General features: G+C 46.0%; 1 pseudogene; it reads right to left on the bottom strand.

The window, feature by feature from the left end:
- Nucleotides 1-39: 39 nt before the first annotated feature.
- Nucleotides 40-17,734, bottom strand: LOC146334071 (UBX domain-containing protein 6-like; annotated as a pseudogene).
- Between the last annotated feature and the right edge of the window lie 3,943 nt (nucleotides 17,735-21,677).

Here is a 21,677-nt window from a genome sequence, read left to right as displayed (position 1 = left end):
AAATCAGTGATGCAGTCCTCCACCCACAGCCACCATGTTCTAGGGAAAGCAGATGCACAACAGGGTGCAGTTGTACTTCCTCGGCTCCCTTTGCTCTTCCTTCTCCTGCATGGTTTTGGTCCTCAGCATGGAGGCCTCCTTGACAGCTTCTGTCCTTCGGGGGGGCAGGGGCAGAAATGGAACACAGGCCCAAAGGGGAGGAGCATGCAAGAAAGGGACAAAACAGGGGAAGGCACTGGCCTCATGTACACCACTGCAGAGCTCTCCAGACATTCCTGTCACCTTTTTCAACTGGAGATGCCAAGGACTGGACCTGGGACCTTCTGCGTGCAAAACCTCTGCCACTGAGCTACGCCTCTTCCCCCATGGCTCTAAGGGTTCAGGGAGAGAGCAGCCTCCCCAAACCCTGCTCACTAGGCGTTTCTTCACTGGCAAAGATGGCACCACCTTGCAGCTACAGACAACCAGATTCAATTGGCTTTTAAAGATTAGAGCAACCTTCCCCAACTGCAGGCCCTCCAGATGTGCTGGACTGCAACTCCCATCATTCCCAGCCAGCACAGCATGGGAGTTGTAGTCCAACACATCAGGAGGGCCTGCAGTTGGCGAAGTCTGGATTAGATTAATTCAGAGAAAGTCTGTCACTGTTACTCGCCCTGGCAGCTAAATGGTACCTCCATCTTCAGCAGTACTATAATTTTATTTATTTATTAAATTTCTTAATCGCCCATCAGGCTGGTCACCCGGCCACTCTGGGTGATGTACAACAGTACAATTTAAAGCAGTAAAATCACACATTAAAACATCGTCTAAAAATACCCTAACCCACCCCAAATGGCTGCCTGAACAACCATGTTTTCAACGCATGGTGGAAGCTCATTAAAGAGGGGGCATGGCAGAGTTCCCTAGGGCGGGAGTTCCACAGAGTGGGGACCACCACAGAGAAGGCCCTCTCCCTCACCAGCCTAGCTGTGCTGGCTGATGGGACAGAGAGAAGGCCATCCAAGGCTGATCTTGTTGAGTAGCCTGTCTGGTGATTGCCAAACACTGGAGCAGAGGGCAACCTTCAATACCCGGCTTATGGGCTTCCTGGAGGGCCCTGCTCAGCTACGCGGGGAAGCAGGATACAAAACAGGCTGCAAAATAATGAGAATATCTAGGCTGTGGCAGGTAAGCCCCCCACTTCTGCCAACGATGTGGCTGCCCACTCATCGGAGCCTCTGCTCCCATTTCAGCTCCTTGGTGAGGTTGAAGTAGCTGAGCAGCTCAAAACGCAAAGCCTGGGTGGACGGCTTGAAGATGCAGAGCTGGCGATCCAGCTGAGCCTGCAGGGGCTTGCTGCTCAGCAGCTTCTCCTTGTGCTCCTTCAGGTTGCCCAGCTTCTCCAAGGCCTCCTTCAGCATGTCGAAGTCCTCAGTGGTCTCTTGGGGGGTGGGGGGACAATCCCCCTTTTAGCACTCCACCCATTCTCCAGTGTGTGTGTTCCCCTGCCTGTTGCACCTGCCATGCTGGACACAACACCACATCCATTAGCCACGTTCAGGCCTTCAAGAGCAGCCTTGCCTCCAGATGTGTCAGACTACAACCAGCAGTGTCTTGGTTAATTTGGAAGTGCAGGCGTGCATTGTGCCAGTCCCGAAATCACCATTTATGGACCACTTTCAAAGATTAGAAGTGCTTCCCGTGCAGTATCTACTTTTAATCCTTACTGCAGGGGTGGGGAACCTCAGACCCAGGATGAAAATCCAGCCCACCTGGGCTCCCCAGATGGGCTCCCCAGATGGCCCCACCCCCTTACCCCACCCAGCGATCATTTGGTGGTTTCCCAGCTTTTCTGCATCTCTTCCCCCCACCCACACACACCCACCCACCCCAGTAGAGGCTGAAATGCCTCCCTAAGACTCAGGTACTGGCAGAAAAAGCTTAAAGGTGCAATCCTATGCATGTTTAGACAGAAAAAAAGTCCTACAACTCCCAGCATTCCCCATCCAGAAAAAAGTCCTACAACTGGCATGGCTGGCTAGGGAATGCTGGGAGTTGTAGGACTTTTTCTGTCTAAACATGCATAGGACTGTCCCTTTAAGCTATAATATGTTGGTCTTTTTTTAAATGTTTGGCTCTGCCCCTTTTGCCTTTGGCCCTGCCCACCTCAAGAATGTGGCCCCCGAGAGCTTCTTGGAATCTGAATTCAGCCTTCAGGCCAAAAGAGGCTCCCCATCCCTGCTTTACAACCACTGGCAGGCCAGTGGTATTATCCCCATATTGCCCATGGGGAGCGGAGGGGGAGCCAAGACTCAACATTGCCTGTTTAATGCCATCTAGGAAGTTCAAGAATTGGCAACTTCCTGGTTCACTGCTTGACTGCTCCACAAAGCCATACCTTGTCCTGCAACACTCAGGGTGGCCTTTTTGAATCCAATGGTCTGGAAAAACTTGTGCGTCCCCTCCAGGAAGTTGATCCTTTCCTAGAAGAAAGCCAAAAATGGATTAATGCTGAGGTTATTCAGTCCTGCGAGTCCTTCACATTCCAGTACTATGACTACTATAACGGCTGATGGGAGCCAGGGCTGTTGTTTATGGCTATCCATAAGGCTGGTAATTATTTCAGTTTTAACCATCGTGTACATGCCCTGCCTTTCTACCCACCGGCACTGAAGGCTGCTTAACACAAACCAACAATTGCAATGGACAATAATTAAGCCAACCAAGTTTGAGACAGACTAGGATGCTGGAGAAATCCACAACAGAATCAAATGAGTTCAGATTTATATGAATCCGACCCAGAGATTCCACAGCAGACCAGCTTTTCCCCAAGCCACACGGAGTCCGCTGACTTGCAGACCGGTTTTTTTTTTTTTACATTCCAGAATTTTACACAAATTTAGTGATAGAAAATACATAAAATAAAGAGCCACCAGCTGAAAATGCGCATTTCCCCCATAGGCTAAAGCATGAAAATGCGCATGGTGGGGTTGCACATTTTGGGGAGAATTTAGATACAAATTCGGGAAGTTGGAAAAAATCCAATTCCACCAATGAGTGGGCAACAGAATGAAAGGCACCTGACAATCCACAAAATGCAGACGGAATGGATTTCATAAAATCCGTACATTTCTAGGATGGACCAAAAAACAGACTGGAGGCCAGGACTGTACCCCTTTGGGCTGCAGGGATGTCTGTGTGTGTTGTGTTCTGAATGCTCCTGTGAAGGTAGGCCTGCTAAGTAGTTTGGTTCAGGCAAGGTTCCTGATGGGATTGAGAGAGTGTGTGTGTGTGTGTGTGTGTGACCATGAGAAGGTAATTGTAACTTGCTCATTATAAGCAGGAAATTCCTATCCACCAAAGTAGCTCATCCCTGAAGATAAGCAGGCAACTGTGCTGATAAGACCATTGCTGAGCTAAATTAGCTCTTGAGCATGCATAGTGTTTTGTTTGTTCTCCAACTCAAGCGGGGAGTGCATTACATTTGGTTTCAGAAGACTGGCAAGCAGTCAGGTGTGAATTTGCCCAGAATCATATGCAGTAATAATGCAGTGATCCATAGCACAGGTACGCTGGTTTGCTGGAAAGTTGGCCATTTTCATGTTTTTCGAGTTTGTTCTCATAGCTGTGTTCACATACAGCGAAAGCCACGCTTCTTGCTACTAGCAGAAGCTGAAACAACGCACCGTACCCGCTCTTCACACTGTGTGCCTTCTAACTGATAAGGGATGCTTCTTTCTGGACTGCGAGAAAACTTATTTTGCTGCCCAAAGGGCAAGGCCTTGGTGAAGCGGGGGCAGCAGTGTGTGTACTTCCTAGAATCATAGAATCACAGAATGGTAGGGTTGGAAGGGGCCTACAGGGCCATCGAGTCCAACCCCCTGCTCAGTGCAGGAATCCAGGTCAGAGCATCCCTGACAGATGGCTGTCTAGCCTCATCTTGGATGCCTCCAGTGTGGGAGAGCCCCCCACCTCCCCAGGTAATGGGTTCCATTGTTGTATTGCTCTTAACAGTCAGGATGTTTTTCTTGATGTTCAGCCAGTGTGAAGTGGCATGTATGTTTATCAAGGCCAAAGGTAGAGCACCTGGCTATTTAAGTCTAGTTTCAGCACAGATTTCGGGTAATTTGTTCTTTAAGACGCCATTCTTTTTTTCTTGTTTTCTTTTCTACCAGCCCTGCTGGCTGGGGATGGTAGGGGCACTGGAAATGCTGTTGAATTTGCAGAGCTTTGTACACACCACTACTAATACATATTTAAAGGAACATCATTTCTTCATCTGAATGAAACCTATTTGTATGCTAAAAGAAAGCTTACGTGTCCCGTCACTCTGGTTTCCAGAGGAGTGACAGGGCACCGTACTTCAGGGCTGCTTATCTGAGCAGGAGGTGCACCTTCTTTCTCTCAGACAAGAACAGATAACAGGCTAATTCACTCAGGATTTTATAGAGCGAGTCTCACCAAGTTGGAAAACTGTCAGAAAGTTCACACTGCTTCACCAAGGGCCTTTCCCTTTTGGCAGCAGGGCCAGGCACAGAAGCAGCATCCAAGCAGGCAGTGCTCAGTTGCCAGCAGGTTGGCCACAGGGCCAGAGGCAGAAGCAGCGTCTGAGCAGGCAGGGGCCAAGAACCGGCAAGGCGTAGGAAAGATTAGGAATGACCAGCTGGACCACGATGCTGCCGCTATGATGACTCATGTTGCTGTGGCAAGGTTTGAGAGGAAGAGGAAGCTCTTCATAGGGCTCCCTGAGGCTCCCAGCTGGTCTGCATTCCAGGACCTGGGAGCACCTGCAGGGCCAGGGCCTAATCCTGCAAATACTGTGAGCCAGGCTGTCTGGCCCCCAGGTGGAGCTGCAGAGCTTCCCAGACTGAGCAGATGCTGACATGAGCAACTTGCGGCGCTCCAGATGTTTTGGCTTACAAGTTGCCCAGCCCTGGATTTGAGATTGGTTAGATTTACAAAATGCTAAGAAAGATTGGGACAGTATTGAAACAAACAGGATTTAGGAGACGGGACCATCGTTATAATATCTGAAGATATCTGAGAGAGCGCATTTACCAGCTTGCCTAGTGACTGAGGTCATCAGATGAGGCACTCCTGGCAGTTCCGCATAGACCTGAGGTCTGTTTGGAGTTCATTCAGAGTAGAGCCTTCAGTGTACCAGCTCCCTTTCTGTGGAACTTCCTGCCTGTTCATCTCAGGCAGGCACCAACATAGTGTCATTTTCAGCACCTACTGAAGACATTTTTATTTAAAAAATTATTCCCTGACTAACGAGCCACACTTTTAGGAGCATAATTTGATTTTAAAGATTTTAAGTCTGTATTTCGATTCTTTTTTTCCTTTCTTCTTACATTGTTCACTGCTTAAGAATTTTATTGGATGTAGAGCAGTATATAAATCTTGTAAATAATAATAAAAATGTAAATGTAGAGATCTCTCTCCCATACTTCCCCCCCCAATCTTTTATTGTGAACTTTTACAAAATAAAACAAACTGAAAACATTACAAAACCTAAAAAAACAAAATAAAAATAAAAATACAACATGTTCAAAAATCCTCAGTTTCTGATATTACAATATTTGAGAAGGGGGGGGAGGGAAAAATAGGTTACACATAAACTTCAGTACAAGCAGACCAAATATCTGCATATAAGTCCATTTTCAAGTTACGCCTATATACCACTCTTTCAAATGTTGCTAGTGTTGTTAAGTCTTCAGTCCATTGCGTTATAGGCGGTGAGCTTGTATCCTTCCAGTATCATAGCATCAGTCTTTTAGCAACCAAAAGGGCACAAAAAATCAATTTACGCTGACCATGTGTTACCTCCCAAGAAGCAGGTAAATAGTTTAAAAGAACATTTACATCAGTAAATATTAAAGAGGTTTCCAATACAACATTTATCCATACAATAACTTCCTCCCAAAAGGAGGCGCCCATTGGGCATTTCCAAAACATATGAATAAGGGAAGCATGGACCACATTACACCTCCAACAATTAGCTGAATTTGACAAGCCTTTGCTAAAAAGACATTGTGGTGCCCAATAGACCCGAAACAAGAGCTTTTGCTGAATAAGGCGTAACCGAAGATCCATTGAAATCGCCGATACAGTGCCAAAACGGCAGTCCATTGATTAAGCAAAATAGGATGTTCCAATTCCCTGTTCCATTCCTGCTGTAAACCACTTGTGTCATATTTATTCATTGATAATAACTGCTTATAAACATGAATCGTAGGTCGATACATCTGATCAGCTTCAATAAGTGTTTCCAGTAGCGAAGGAGACTCCAAGGCAGTGAAAGCAGCAGGACCGAATCTAGATACCAACAAATGTTTCAATTGCAAGTACTGCCATTCCGCTGAAGCCAGCAGATCAAATTGATCTCGCAAAATTGAAAATAACAAAAACTCATCATCAACCCCCACTAATTGATCTAAAGTAAAGATCATTTTATCTGTCCAGGTCTGCGATAAAAACATTCTCTTGCCAATTCTTAAATCTGGATTTCCCTATGAAGTCAATTTAGCATGGGGAAATGGATCAAACGGAAATTGACGTGACATTATACGCCAGACTTCCCTAAGTGCCAAAATTGTGGAAGGAGCTCTGTCTACCTTAATATGCCGAAAACCTAATGCCATCCATTTAAAGAGAGGCCACAGACAAGAAGATTCCAATACTGACCACGGAGGAAAATCTAATTTGAGTGGAAAAGACCAAAATTTATTAGAGGTCAGTAAATAGGCCCGATGGTACATAGATAGATCCGGAAAACCGAACCCACCTTCATTAATTGGAAGTTGCATCCTTTTTAAAGATATTCTTGGTGGAGAGTAACCCCAAAAGAATTTACGAAACAAAGCACTGAGTTTTTGGAAATATTTGCCAGGTATAAATATAGGGATCCCATGTATAACATAAGTAATTTAGGGTATGGTATTCATCTTAAGTGTCTTCACCTTACCCCATAAACCCAACTTTAAAGATGCCCATCTATCTATATCTCATGAAATATCATTAATCAACTTGTTTAAATTTAAAGTAATCATTTGAGATATATCTCTAGGAATAATTATTCCCAATTAAGTAATGAACTCTGGGCACTGTCGAAATTGCCAATTGGCTAATACACTAGAGTATATGCTATGTCCAATCGGAATTATTTCCAACTTTGACCAATTAATTGAATAGCTGGACAATTCACCAAAGGTATTAATCAATTTCATCAAAGCTGGAACCGACGACTGGAGTCTTGAGATAAACAGCAAAAGATCATCAGCATAAAGACTAATTTTAAATTCTAATCCAAAATGGACAAATCCATGAATACTATTATTTTATCTAAATAGCACACACCAGGGGTTCCAAACATAAATTGAATATCAATGGGGAAAGTGGGCAACCTTGTCTGGTGCCCCACCCTAGTAAAAAAAAAGCTGAGAATAAACCATTGGTCATTACTCTCACTCTAGGAGCGGAGTATAAAATTTTAACCCATTTCAGTAACTGTCTTGCCAAAGGCAAGGGTTCTTTTTTGGATTCAGGAGCAATAAGCACACAAGTGAGTTGAAGTCAAAGGATTTTATTTAAAGCAGGCAAAAGGATATTAAGAATATATAATACCAAGCAAGCTTTCCTCAATCAGTTGTCGGGAGCCCCAGTGGACGACAACAAGGAGACCCCAGTCTGTGGCCAGCATGCAGCACCTTCCCGGTCCGGTCTGCATCGAAGCTCCTCTTGGGCAGAGCAACGGGGGGGGTTTATACCCTAATCCCTTGAGTGCTATGTGCCGCTTGGGACAGCACCTCAATTAATCACACCTGTGGTGTTTGGGTCTCATAATGATGTGTTTACATGGCTGTACCATCCAACAGATAAGCCAAAGCGGGTGGACAGCAGCCAGATGGTACCCTCCTGCATTCCAAGGCCGTACCATCCCCACCTGCAACCGACTTTGGAAAATAAATTTCAAGCCAAGGGCCTTAAGGAGGCCTAAGTTTTAAGGTCTTCCAGGAGACATGGGAATAGTGTGTGGCACACCATCCCTATCTCCTCGATATACAGTAGTCTTCCGGTGGTTTTCCTCTACAAAAACTCTATAGGAAAACCAAAATTAGTCAATGTAGTAAAAATAAGTTTCCAATGAATTTTGTTGAAGGCCTTTTCCGCATCCAAGGAAATTATGGCTGCCTGATCAGTTCTTTCAGAGTTTAAGGCAACCAGATCAACAACTAATCTAAGATTATCAGCCCCCTGTCAATTTTTAATAAATCCCACCTGGTCTGGCCTAACCAATACAGCCATGACCAATAGTAATCTATCGGTCGAGATTGCTGTTAATATTTTGATATCTACATTAATTAATGATATAGGTCGATAGTTTACGCAGTAGGTATGCTCCTTGCCTGGCTTAGGAATCACAGTAATGTAAGCATCATTTAACGATGAAGAAAGGGAGCCCACTTCAAAAATATGGTTATACAGGCAATACAACTTTGGGGCTAAGAAGCTAGAAAATGTTTTATACCATTCAGTTGGGAATCCATCTGGTGCGGGTGATTTCCCAGTATTCATTTTCATTATTACATTCATGATTTCTTCTAAACGCAGAGGAGCTAAAAGGAGCTGTTGTTGTGAAGAATCTAAACGTGGAAGATGAATCTGAGAAAAAAAAAGATCCATATCTTGCACTGATATCTTATTACCAGTACTATACAGATCAGCATATGTCAGGGTGGACACTGAGCCCATAGAATCCCAGAGTAGTTCTGAGTCTGAGGAAGAGCAGTCGCTTCTGGGAGAGGAGCGCGCTCCTCTTTCCCAGGGCCCACAGCTGACAGAGATTCCTCCCACCAGCATTCCTAGATTAGATAGCAGTCCAGGGAGTGACCGAGCGCGGGAAGTAGACTTGGTGGACGCGCAACGCCGATGCAGAGAGCAGCGCCAAATGGAGGGTGCAGAAAGGAGGCGTAGTGCCTGGTTGGCGCGCAAACAACGGTAGCGCCCAGAGGATCCAAGGGAAAAGGGGAGGGACTCTCCCTAGTCCTTAAGTTCAGGGGTCTGCCAGTAATTCCCTTTCAAACGGGGACCAACTGTTCCAACTTAGGGCATAGGTACTCTGCTGCTCAGATCTAGTTGCTACCTGTAGGGTTGTTAAGTTGTAAAAGAAGAATAAAGCTTTGAAAGGAATCCCTTTGTCTGTGTCTGGACTTGGCTACTGGATTAGACTGAGAGAGGCCTCCAAGGAGCCCTTGACAGCATAAAACTTTAAAAATTGTGAGTTTATGTCCGTAGGAGAAGCCACTCTCATCCTTAATAGCTGAAATGACATTTTGATGTTGATGCTGTTTCAGACGATGTGCAAGGATCTTACTAGGACATTCACCATTTTCCCAATATTTCTGCCGTAGACAAGTCAGAGCAAATTCCGCCTGTTGTGAAAGGATATTATTCAACTTACACTTAGTATTCTGTAGCTCTTGATAGAGTTGTGCTGTGGGGGAAGTGGCAAACTGAGTTATGAGAGATTTCAGCTTCTTATTTAAGTGCGTCTGTTGAGTTTCTTAAAGCTTTTTTTGATAGGAAGCATAAGAGATAATTCAGCCCCTTATAAAAGCTTTACTAGCCTCCCATTCAGTGGCTCACAAACCTGCTGTACCCTTGTTAGTATTGAAATACTCTGCGAGTTCAGCTAACATCTGGGTTTTAAACTTCTCATCATTAAGAAGTGAAACATTAAAATGCCAAGGACTAGGGGCCCTAGGAGTATCAGGAAATGCAGTTTCAAACATACTGGAGTACAATCTGACACTACCAATGTATCAATCCTGCAATCTTTGATTTGACATACTAAAGTTGTAGACATCAAAAAATAGTCTAATCTAAAGCAATTATGGTGAACTGGCAAAATAAAAGTATACTGTCAGCAGGATGTAAAATTCTCCAAGAATCAATTAAACCATATTCCATCATATAAGCCTGGAGTACTTTTAATTTCCTGACTTGTTTTGAGTTGAGAAAAGCAGTTATGGAATTCTCTTTCCAGGCTGTCTTATCTGGATGGGAGCAATGCAAATATTCCCCTATTTCAATGGCTTTGTATACATGGGGGTCCACAAATAGGGACTAATAAACATTATGGTGTTTTTTTTTTGTGATTTGTATAGTGGTCCCAGGAACAGATTTCTTGTTAAAACTGAAAGAACCAATGGTTATATACAGTAAAATGCCCTTGAATATTTTAAAGCTAAACTAACTATTAAACAACGAATATGGGATAAAGGACTACAGAACTATTTAAGTTCTGTCACAAAATATCACTTCTCTGGGAGTAAGGTACTTGAGCCTGCAAATTATCCGACCAATTTAACAATCTCAAAATTCAGAAAAGCTCGGTTTAATGTTTTACCAACTACACTTTTAGAGGGAAGGTATCGAAAGGTCCCGTACCATGAACGTACATGCCCCTATGATGGAGGGGATATGGAAACTGTTGGGCATGTTTTGATAGTGTTCTTTTTATTGAGAAATTCGCTGTGGTTTCATATGCCTATTTCACAAAATAATGCCAGGCAGATCAAATGAATTTTATCTTTCTGTTCCAGATGCTCAGATTACAGATAAGGTGGCCAGGTTTTGTGTAGCTGCTAGCGCTTGCCGCAAACGTTTAGTAAAATAGTACTATTCCCCCAGGCCAATACTCTGGGGTCATGGGGGGGGGGGTGAGTTTTTGTATAATTACACATGTTGTGTGCAAGTATTGTACATGTACATATAAGGTGCTGATCAATGATCGTAATAAAGTTTATCAATCTACAATAACAATGACTGACTGATTATTAGACCCTGATTAAGGACAGAGCATAACGAAGTACAGCTGGCGGCGAGGGGTGTGTGTGTGTGTGTGTGTCGGGGGGGGGAGCAACAGCCCGTTCCGTTCCGCAGCCACACCTACTTGGCTATGGTCTCCATGCCGAGTTTGACCTTCTCGCAGTCCCTGTTGAAGGTGTGGAACTCCCATGATGGATGCAGTCACTGGCTCTTTTGCAGTGTGCTGGGGAAACAGGAGCCCCCCTCCCTGTGAGACAATACTGGCAACCATGGCACACTTGGGAGAAGAGCAGACGTCCTCTCCAGCTTCTACCACACCCACGCTGGGGTTGTGGGGAGAGATACCTCGAGGATGGCGTTTTTGATGTGCATCTCCTTTCTGTCTTTTTGGACGGTGACCCTGGTTAAGGGACAAATGAAACAGACTCCCAAGATGGACAGCGCAGACGAGTCTTCCTGTACAACCGCCAAGGAGTTCTAGAGAGGGGGTGGATTTCAGACAGACATTCCCCTTGAGAAAGGAGGAAAAATGTTCCACCGCCGTCTCACACCCTGCTCTGTTAAGATCAGTTCCCCAAGACAGCCACGCCCCTTTCCCCTGGCCCCACCCCTTTCCCCCAACCGCTGATTGGTTTCCCATGTTTTGTGCAGTTTTTTCCCCCATTCTAAAAGGTTGGAATGCCTCTCCAAAGGGCTTAGTGACTGGTAATCAGCTAAAACATGCTAGTATTTTTGGCCCTGCTCCTTTTACCTTTGTCCCCACCCTTTTGCCTTTGGCCCTGCCCACCACTGGAATGTGGCCCCTGAGAGCTTCTCTAAAATTGAATTAGGCTGAAAGACGTTCTGCACCCATGGTGTAAGCACCCATCTTTTGATTTCCATTCAGTTCGTGCAAGCAAAACATCCTTCTCTCAAAATAGGAAGGTAAATCAGGGCAGAAGATTTGTCCTTCTAGACCAGGATTGTCTTCTCTGGACTGGGAGCAGCTTTCCATGGTCTCAGGCCAAGAAGGATCTTTTCCATTCTCTGCTACCTGGAGATACCAGGGACTGGACCTGGGACCTTCTGCATACAAAGCAGGGGTTCTACCACTAATCTACCCACCTAGGCAGCTTATTCTGTGGCTGGGCTTCTCTGACACCCAACAGTGCCATACTAAACTCTCTGGCTTCATCCACTTCCCCTGTGATGTGAACCTCAGCTGCTTCTTGTAGTGTTCCTGCCTGTTTACCAGTGTTCCTGCCTATTTACCAGTGAGAATACCTTTTCAGTAAGGCCTTTCCCACAGCAGGCAACACCTTCCACCACACACACAGGAACGCTGTCACCCGGGCCTTTACCTCTGGTCCAACACCATTACTTCATGAGGTGTGAGGACACGCTGACTTTTATTCTGACCTGTATTATTCTCTTTATGACTTTACCTTTTTGTAGCCATGAGCTGTTTACAGCATTAAGGTGTTAACCAGTAAATAAGTCACTTTAAAAGCTACTGCTGAGAGCGGAAACTGAAACGTTGAGCTTAAAATATATTTTTAAATATTCTTTTATTAGTCTTTTTATCTTTCATTCAGATATACATACATACACACACACACACACATATATCTATATCTATATCTATATATATATATCTCCATCCTCTCTCCCCACACACACGTAATTACCACTTCTATACTGTACATACAAATCCTAGTCACTATTGCATCTCTTCACAAGCCCTATCCAAACTCTTCCCTATCCGTTCCCAGTGTGTTCCCTATCTAAATTACGCATGCTCAACTACCTGTTTATATATCACACCTTTTCACACACACCCCTCACTCAGCCAATCTCACATATGTAAATACATCAGACCTCCTGTCACTCATACCATCAGAAAACGCAGTCATAACATTAATACACACATATAAATCCAGATTCATAACATATATACATGTGACCTCACACTTCTCACCATCTTCCTCCCTTCTGATCCACAGACACTCCTTTATCACTTGCAGCAGCTTCAGCCATAAAGCTCCTTTTTCACTAAAAAGACAAAGACTGATGAATGGCAAAGTGACTTGGGGGGGCAGGGGAGAGGGGGATTTATTTAGGATTTATATCGGGGTGGGGAACCTCTTTCACCCTAAGAGCCAAATTCAATTTTGGAAAAGCTCTCAGGAGCTACATTTATGTGGTGGGCGGGGCTGAAGGCAAAGGGTTGGGGCCAAAATACCAAAAAACACCTGCATGTTGTTGTTATTACTATTATTATTTATTACATTCCTATACCGCCCCATAGCCGAAGCTCTCTGGGCAGTTTACAGAAGTTAAAACATTAAATACAATATAAAAAGTTTAAAAGCCATTTACAATAATGCACATAAAAGCACACAAACAATATACACAAACAACATATAACTGAAAACAACTTTGAACTGTCAGTCCTAACTAAAGACACATCCAGGACCGATTAAAACCCATCATGTGCTGCCAAATGCCTGGGAAAAGGAGAGGTCTTAAGCTGGCACCGAAAAGATAATAATGTTAGTGCCAGGCTAGAATAATAATTAATTAAGCTTGCCCAGGAAAGGAACACTCGCTACTGCCCTAACATTATTACGTTTTTCCGGGTCCATGGAGGGTTTCTTCAGGAGTGGTCTCACCACCGCCTCTTTGAGGCGGCCTGGGACCACTCCCTCTCGCAAGGAGGCATTTATCGCCTCCCTGGCCCAGCCAGCTGTTCTGGCCCTGCCAGTTTTTATAAGCCAAGAGGGGCAAGGATCCAGTATGGAAGTGGTTGCACGCACCTGTCCAAGCACCTTGTCCATGTCCTCGAGCTGTGCCAACTGAAGCTCATCCAAGAAACCTGGACAAGGCTGTGCTCTGGACACCTCACCAGATTCACCTGCTGCAATACTGGAGTCTACAACCCGGCGGATGCAGGCGATTTTATCCTGGAAGTGCCTAGCCTCAGCGGGCCTCAGATGGTTCCACAGTGCCCTTAGGGCCAGAATGTAAAAGGCCCTGGACAACTCTAAAAAGCTCCGCTGGGCGGCATACGGACGATTGAATAGAGGCCGTGAATTTTTTTTTCCTTGCCGCTCTCACTGCTTTTGAATATACCTGGCCATAGGCACGCACCAGGGTTCGTTTGCACCCACTAGGAGTTTTTCCCCACCTGCACTCAAGCCGTCTCCTATTTTGTTTCATCACTCTCCGCTCTGGGGTATACCACGGAGCCGTACGAGCACTACTCTGGAGAGGGCGCTCAGGAGCGATGGTGTCAACTGCCTGGGTCATTTCTGCATTCCACAAATCGACCAGGGCTTTGACAGGAGCACCAGCCATATCAGTTGGAACCCCCTCCCCGAGCCCTCTGGAAGCCATCTGGATCCATTAGCCTCCAGGGGCGAGCCATCTGAATAGGTCCCCCACCCCTGCAGAGGGGAAAAGCTGCCCTAAGTCTAAACCTCAGTAGACAGTGATCTGACCATGACAAAGTCCCTTCAGATCACCATCTCCCTGTCCAGTTGAAAAAACCAGGTCTAGAGTATGCCCCGCTACATGCGTTGGGCCGATGACATCTTGGGACAGTCCCATGGTCGTCATGGAGACCATGAAATCCTGAGCCGCCCCTGACAAGGTGCCCTCGGCGTGAACGTTGACGTCCCCCAGAACCAACAGTCTGGGGGTTCTCAGCAGCACACCCGAGACCACCTCTGTCAGCTCACCTAGGGCGTCGGTTGAGCAGCGGGGTGGGTGGTACACCAACAGAGTCCCCAATCTGTCCCGCTGGCCCAACACAAGGTGCAAACACTCCAGACCAGTAGTCACATGGACAGGGGGCCTGCAGAGGGAGATGGAATTCCTATAGACCACAGCAACACCCCTCCCCGGCCTTCAAGCCTTCCCTGATGCTGGACCAAGTACCCCGGTGGGCATAGCTGGGAGAGACTGACTCCTCCCTGCTCACCCGCCCAGGTCTCGGTTATGCATATTGTAGCTTAAAGCTCTTCCTGCCACTAACAAAGCCTTGGGAGAGGCGTTTCAACCCTTTAGAAGCCAGGAGAAGACCATGATAGATGGTGGCGGGGGGGGGGGACAGCCCTCTAGGGAATCCCAGAGCACGAATTCGGACCCCAAGAGGGATATTTGGCCCCCAGACCTGAAGTTCCCCACCCCTGATTTCTATCCAAGGGCTGTGCATGTAAAATATAAAAAGACACTTTTCTGCAGATGTGTATTATCCCTCTTTCATGGTACAGAGTTGATCTTGTCCTGGGAAGAGCCAAGGGGCAAAGCAGGAAACAGAAACTGCTGGCCACTGTAACTCTTACTCTGCCATCCCTCAGATGTCTTGGTTTTCAACCAGCAGCACCCACACACCTTTGAAGCCATTCTTCCAGCCCTGAGGCCTAGTAACTTGGTTTTGTTGTTGGTTTTGTATTCATTAATACAGTTATACTATCGGTAGGAAACTGAGTTCACCACCTCACACCCCACATATTGTGCTTTTCCTCAGCTTCTAGGGAACCACAGCATGAACGCAGAGCTGCCCTGCAGCTGAGAAATAAAGGCTGGTCTATAAATACTTTAAAATAAAAATCAAGCCAGAGCTGTTGTTTGGACACCTCAGCCAATTCTAAAGCCAGAAGGTAGATTTCCAGAAGTTTTGGACTTCAGCTCCCAGAAGCCCCTGCCAGCAGGGGGCTGATGGCCAGGAATGCTGGCAGCTGAAGTTCAAAACATCTGGAGATTGCCTTGCTGCCCACCCCTGCTTGAAAGCAACCCCTGGCCACGTTTTCCCCTCTTACCCTGATTCCGGATGGCGTCCTGGGATGATGGGGGATGAGGCTTGGCCTTCAGCTCCAGCTTGTCCAGGGCTACGGCGGCTGCCATCTGAGCTTCATTGATTGGCCCTTGGCAAGACTTGGGAGGGTCAGCTTTGGGCTTCTCTCTGGGAGCTCTTTCCCTGAGGGGGGGAAGGGGGGGAAGAAAAAAAGTCAGGAGAGACCCTTGAGGGGCAGAGATCTGACAAAGAATGCAAGCACCAAGGAGACTGGCAGTCAGGAGTGTCACCTTAAGAGGAGGTCTGGACTCAGGGGACCCTCACAATGACACCCCCTCCCCCCAGGACTGCAGTAGCAGCAGCCAGCAGCTGAAAACAGGGCCAGCATCATGGTGTAGTAAAAATGTAACCTAAAAGCCATTTTATGTGCCTTAAGCAGCACGTAGTATTGTGAGAGCTGCACATGCCTGGAATGAGTGAGCAGTAACCCTAAGATAAGGTAGCCAGGCAAACCGTTGGCAACCAATCAAAGTGATACGCTGGCTGAGGAATGCAAGCTGAGGTGATAAAACTGTAGCGCAGGGGTTGCCCAGGGTCGACTCTGCTTTTGTAGAGATGAAGAGACAGAGAGCTTTTTCTGTAGGCCACCACCCTACGAACAAACGCTCGGGAGAATCCCAAGGTAAAAGTAAGGGTTGGTGGCAGGGACTGTCAGGCCCTAGTAGATACTGGAGCCACATTTTCTATGATCCCTGTGAAGCCCCCCGGCGAGAGGAAGTGGAAAGCATGTAGCTATAGAAGGAATTGAAGGAAAAAAACTAAATTGCCCTTGTGTAAGCCCCTCCTCACGAAGATTGGACATAACATACTGGAACATGCCTTTGTAGTTTCATCTGCATGCCTGGTTGCCCTCTTGGGGCAGGACTTGTTAACAAAACTGCAAGCTAAAATCTTCTTCCGTGATAATCAGATTGTAGTACAGCTGCCAATAAAGCAGAGCTCAAATTATCAGATGGCCCTTCAAGCAATCAAGATTGTGTCAGAGGACAAAGGGACTGAGATTTTAGAGAATGCTGATCCATGTGTGTGGGCAGACAGAACCCCTGCCCGAGCAAATGCATAACACCAGTTAAAATCTTCTTTAAAAAGGGAGAGAGCCCTGTGTGCGTGAGGCAGTATCCTCCTAAGAAAGCCACCTGTGCAGGCTTGAAGCCGCTCATTGAGAAGTTCAAAAAATTATGGTTAGCTAATAAAGGGATCATCCCCCTTTAACACCCCGATTTTGGGTGTGCCCGAGGCAGATAGCACCTCCTTCAGGTTGCTGCAAGACCTGAGAGCAGTGGCTAACTGCCCTTTGTGCCTCAAAAATGATTCAAAGATGTTTGAGCCCCCAGCTCAAATGAGAAGTCGCCCATGCGCTTACTATCCTTTTCAGAGATTTCAAATTGACTTTTCAGAGTTGCCCCAGACTCATGGCTATCGGTACCTGCTAGTAATAATAAAACCAATTGACTGCACCGCACAGACAGTAACCTAGATCCTGTTAAAACGTAATCCCTAGGCTCTTGTTACCTAAAGAGAGTGAATCAAATCAGGGCCCCCATTTGTTGGACAAGTGACGCAAGTAGTGGCCCAGGCATAACAAACTAACTAGAAGCTACACCCCCCTTGGAAACCTCAATCTACAAGTCAAGTTGAGAAGATGAACCCCACCTTAAAGACAATGCTCACTAGAATTTGTTTAAAGATTAAGTTGAAAGGCCACAGGCCTTGCCGATCACCTTGACTCGAGTACGGTGCACCCCCAAGGGAAGTATTAAATTGACACCTTTTAAACGTTCCATAAGCGCCCACCTCGGATATTACCTATGGCTGATAGCTTAAATGTGAATTTAGAAGTAAGAGTTTTAAGATTCAAGATTATGTTACTGCCTTGCAGTCTGTTTTGTTTTCACAGGTTTGCGACACCTCACCAATCCTGGCCTTTAGACACTCCAGTGCATAATCTCAATCCCAGCAATTTGGTGCTAATCCAGTCCTAGAAAGATGAACCACCTACCGAGAAGTGGAAGGGTCCAGTTTCAGATCCTACTTATCACTCCCACTGCTATAAAAGTCGCTAAAGGGAAGAATTGGATTCATCACACTGAATAAAGGCATCACCTGCACCAGAGGGGGTCACACCGGAAGCTGACTCACCTGAAGGCAGCCGTTGGAATAATGAACCCCTGTGTCAAGGGCTCCTTGGAGGCCTCTCTCAGTCTAATCTAGTAGCCAAGTCCAGACACAGACAAAGCGATTCCTTTTAAAGCTTTATTCTTCTTTTACAACTTAACAACTATACCGTTTGCAGCTAGATCTGAGCAGCACAGTACCTATGCCCTAAGTTGGAACAGTTGGTCCCCGTTTGAAAGGGAATTACTGGCAGACCCCTGAACTTAAGGACTAGGGAGAGTCCCTCCCCTTTTCCCTTGGATCCTCTGGGTGCAGCCGTTGTTTGCACGCCAACCGGGCACTACGCCTCCTTTCCGCGCCCTCCATCTGGCGCCACTCTCTGCGTCGGCGTCGCGCGTCCACCAAGTCTGCTATCCGCGCTCTGTTACTCCCAGGACTGCTATCTAAGCTAGGAATGTTGGTGGGAGGAATCTCCATCAGCTGTTGGCCCTGGGAAAGAGGAGCACGCTCCCCTCCCAGGAGCAACTCCTCTCCCTCAGAATCAGAACTACTCTGGGATTCTATGGGCTCATTGTCCACCCTGACACCCTGGAAGGACTCAAGTATTTGTTCATATGAGAGCTTTCTCCTAACGCTTACTCATGCGCATTATTCTCTCCTTCTTAAGTTTAGTTGCCTCAACACTCCCCACTCAAGTAAAAAACAACAAAAACCATTAGTTTAAGAGGCATGGTGAGCTTATGCTTAAGCAGAATAGAGACAATGTTGCTTTGTATTACGAACACCCATCAACTGTCAGAACCTTTACTTTGTTGCCTGCCTTAATTAGAGAACCACAGGTAGCTCTACAGAGAGAGGGCACTCTTGTTTCAAGGATTCCTGATGAACTGAACAAAACTGAGTTCCAAAAGTTCAAATTCCAGACTTACACCCAAAAATGTGTTTTTGTTGTCAACATTCTAGTAGCTAGAACAAAGGTGTCCTAGGCCTCACTTGCTGTTTAGAGAAAACCGTCAATGCCACAGCGATAATAGTTTGCGCCTTTAAATGCGTAGTCCACCGCTGGACCAAAGAGAGTATAAATTTGAGAAATGTCTTTTGAGGGGGGAATTGTAGTAAAAATGTAACCTAAAAGCCATTGTATGTGCCTTAAGCAGCACGTAGTATTGTGAGAGCTGCGCATACCTGGAATGAGTGAGCAGTAACCCTAAGATAAGGTAGCCAGGCAAACTTTGTTGTTGTTGAGCTTCAGCTTCAGTATCTGTCCTTCCAACGAGCAGTCAGGGTTGATTTCCTTTAGGGTGGACTGATTTGACCTCCTTGCAGTCCAGGGGACTCGTAAGAGTCTTCTCCAGCACCACAGTTCGAAAGCATCAATTCTTCAGCGCTCAGCCTTCCTTATAGTCCAGCTCTCACAGCCATACGTTGCTACTGGGAAAACCATAGCTTTGATTAGACGGACCTTTGTCGGCAAGGTGATGTCTCCGCTTCCTACTATGCTGTCTAGGTTTGCCATAGCTTTCCTCCCCAGGAGCAAGCGTCTTTTAATTTCATGGCTGCAGTCACCGTCTGCGGTGATCTTGGAGCGCAAGAAAATAAAATCTGTCACTGCTTCCATTTCTTCCCCTTCCATATGCCAGGAAGTGATGGGGCCAGATGCCATGATCTTAGTTTTCTTAATGTTGAGTTTCAAACCAGCTTTCGCACTCTCCCCTTTCACCCTCAACAAGAGGCTCTTTAGATCCTCTTCGCTTTCTGCCATTAAGGTGGTAAGGTGGTATCGTCTGCGTATCTGAGGTTGCTGATAATTCTCCTGGCAATCTTAATTCCGACCTGTGATTCATCCAGCCCGGCATTTCTCATGATGTAGTCTGCATATAAGTTAAATAAGCAGGGCAACAATATGCAGCCTTGTCGTACTCCTTTCCCAATTTTGAACCAATCGGTTATTCCATGTCTGGTTCTTACTGTTGCTTCTTGACCCTCGAACAGGTTTCTCAGGAGACAGGTAAGGTGGTCTGGTACTCCCATCTCTTTAAGAGTTTGCCACAGTTTGTGGTGATCCACACAATCAAAGGCTTTAGCATAGTCAATGAAGCAGAAATAGATGTTTTTCTGGAATTCTCTTGCTTTCTCCATGATCCAGCGAATGTTGGCGATTTGATCTCTAGTTCCTCTGCCTCTTCGGAACTCAGCTTGTACTTCCAGTAGTTCTCGGTTCACATACTGCTGAAGCCTAGCTTGTAGGATTTTGAGCATCACCTTGCTGGCATGTGAAATGAGCGCAATTGTGCGGTAGTTTGAACACTCTTTGGCGTTGCCCTTCTTTGGAATTGGAATGTAAACTGACGTTTTCCAGTCTTGTGGCCACTGTTGAGTGTTCCAAATTTGTTGGCATATTGAGTGCTGAAAACCAATCAATGTGACACGCTGGCTAAGGAATGCAAGCTGAGGTGATAAAACTGTAGCATGGGAGTTGCTCAGGGTCGACTCTGCTTTTGAGCGTGAGCTCCTTTGTCAAACTGTTTGCAAACAATAAAATCGAGTTGGACCCAGCCTGAAGTTGACTCTCCTCTTTGAGGCAAATTGGACTAGCCTCCAGGGGGTGAAACTAGCATTATGTGCAACACAGACATGACTGGGCTGGCTTCTCGGGTTACAAATGTCCAGATGGCTCCCTCCTCACCCCTGCCCCGCATGAGAGGCAGCGAACAGGAGGGTGATGTAATAGATGCTGGATGCAGGCGCAGAGCAAAGAGAGAGAAGGCAGGGGCGGAACTTAGATGGTCTACCCGATTGGCCTTGCATGAGAGGCTGCACTTAGAGGCCTCATGGGAAGAGAGGGACCTCCCCCGCTTAAGTTAGGCTAGGGAGACCGCCTCCCTCTTCAAACGGCGCTTGTAAATTCCATTTGGATCCCCTGAGGGCATTTCTTGGTAGATGGAGAGTTTCTCTGAGAATTTGCATCTGTATGACCCTGTGAAGTAATGCATTAAAAGCCGTAGACTGAAGCCTCTCGAGGTCTGTGTATGTTTGGGAATTGAAGTGGGGTATAAGGGAATCTTGACAATCATCTTCCACCGTCTTTTGTCCTGTTTTAATCTTCTGCTGGCCATTTTGAGGAACTCAGAGACTTGGCTATAAGCTCTTAATAAATGACTTAGACATCAGAGAGATTTGTCACAAGGAGGCCTTGACTGAGAAGGCCAAGAAAATGCCCACTGGCCAAAACAGAATTGAGTGAGTGACTTGTGCTTTATTCATTCATTTATTACATTTCTATACTGTCCAATAGCCAGAGTTCTCTAGGCGGTTCACAACAATTAAAACCATAAAATACAATATGATTAAAATAAAAGTTTAACACTACAGTATATATATAAAATTAAAACCTAGCAGCAATGCAAAAATTGAAAATAACATTTAAAATCACAGAAAGACTAAAATGCCTGGGGAAATAAGGTCTTCACCTGGCCCCCCAAAGAGCACAACGTAGGTGCCAGGCAAGCCACTCTGGGAAGCTCATCCACAATCAGGTGCCACAGCAGAGAAGGCCCTCTTCCTGGTAGCCACCCACCTCACTGCTTTTGGCTGGGGTTCCTGGAGAAGGACCACTTAACTGTGTGTTAAGCCAGGGGGTGGGCAGAAGGTAGACCTGGACCTGCTGGTAGATCTCTGGGCATTCTGCAGTAGATCAGCAAGGATCCCTGACTCCCAACTGTTTAACAACAGCAGCAAGAAAATGATTAAATTATACACTAAATTATACTACTGAAGTTTGAAGTAACCAGGAGTGAACTTCTGTGTGGAAAGACTGCTTGCTTCATTCTGTTCTGGTACCAATTCCTGGCCTCAGAAGTCTTTAATTATAAGTGTAGGTCTTTTGCACCAGATTCTGGTTGTGGGATTC

Source organism: Heloderma suspectum, chromosome W (genome assembly GCF_057233095.1).
Source record: "Heloderma suspectum isolate Gila_16-S chromosome W, 16-S_ref, whole genome shotgun sequence".
NCBI lineage: Eukaryota > Metazoa > Chordata > Lepidosauria > Squamata > Helodermatidae > Heloderma > Heloderma suspectum.
The sequence above is the reverse complement of the archived record's forward strand: the minus strand, read 5'-3'. Positions and strand labels throughout refer to the sequence as shown.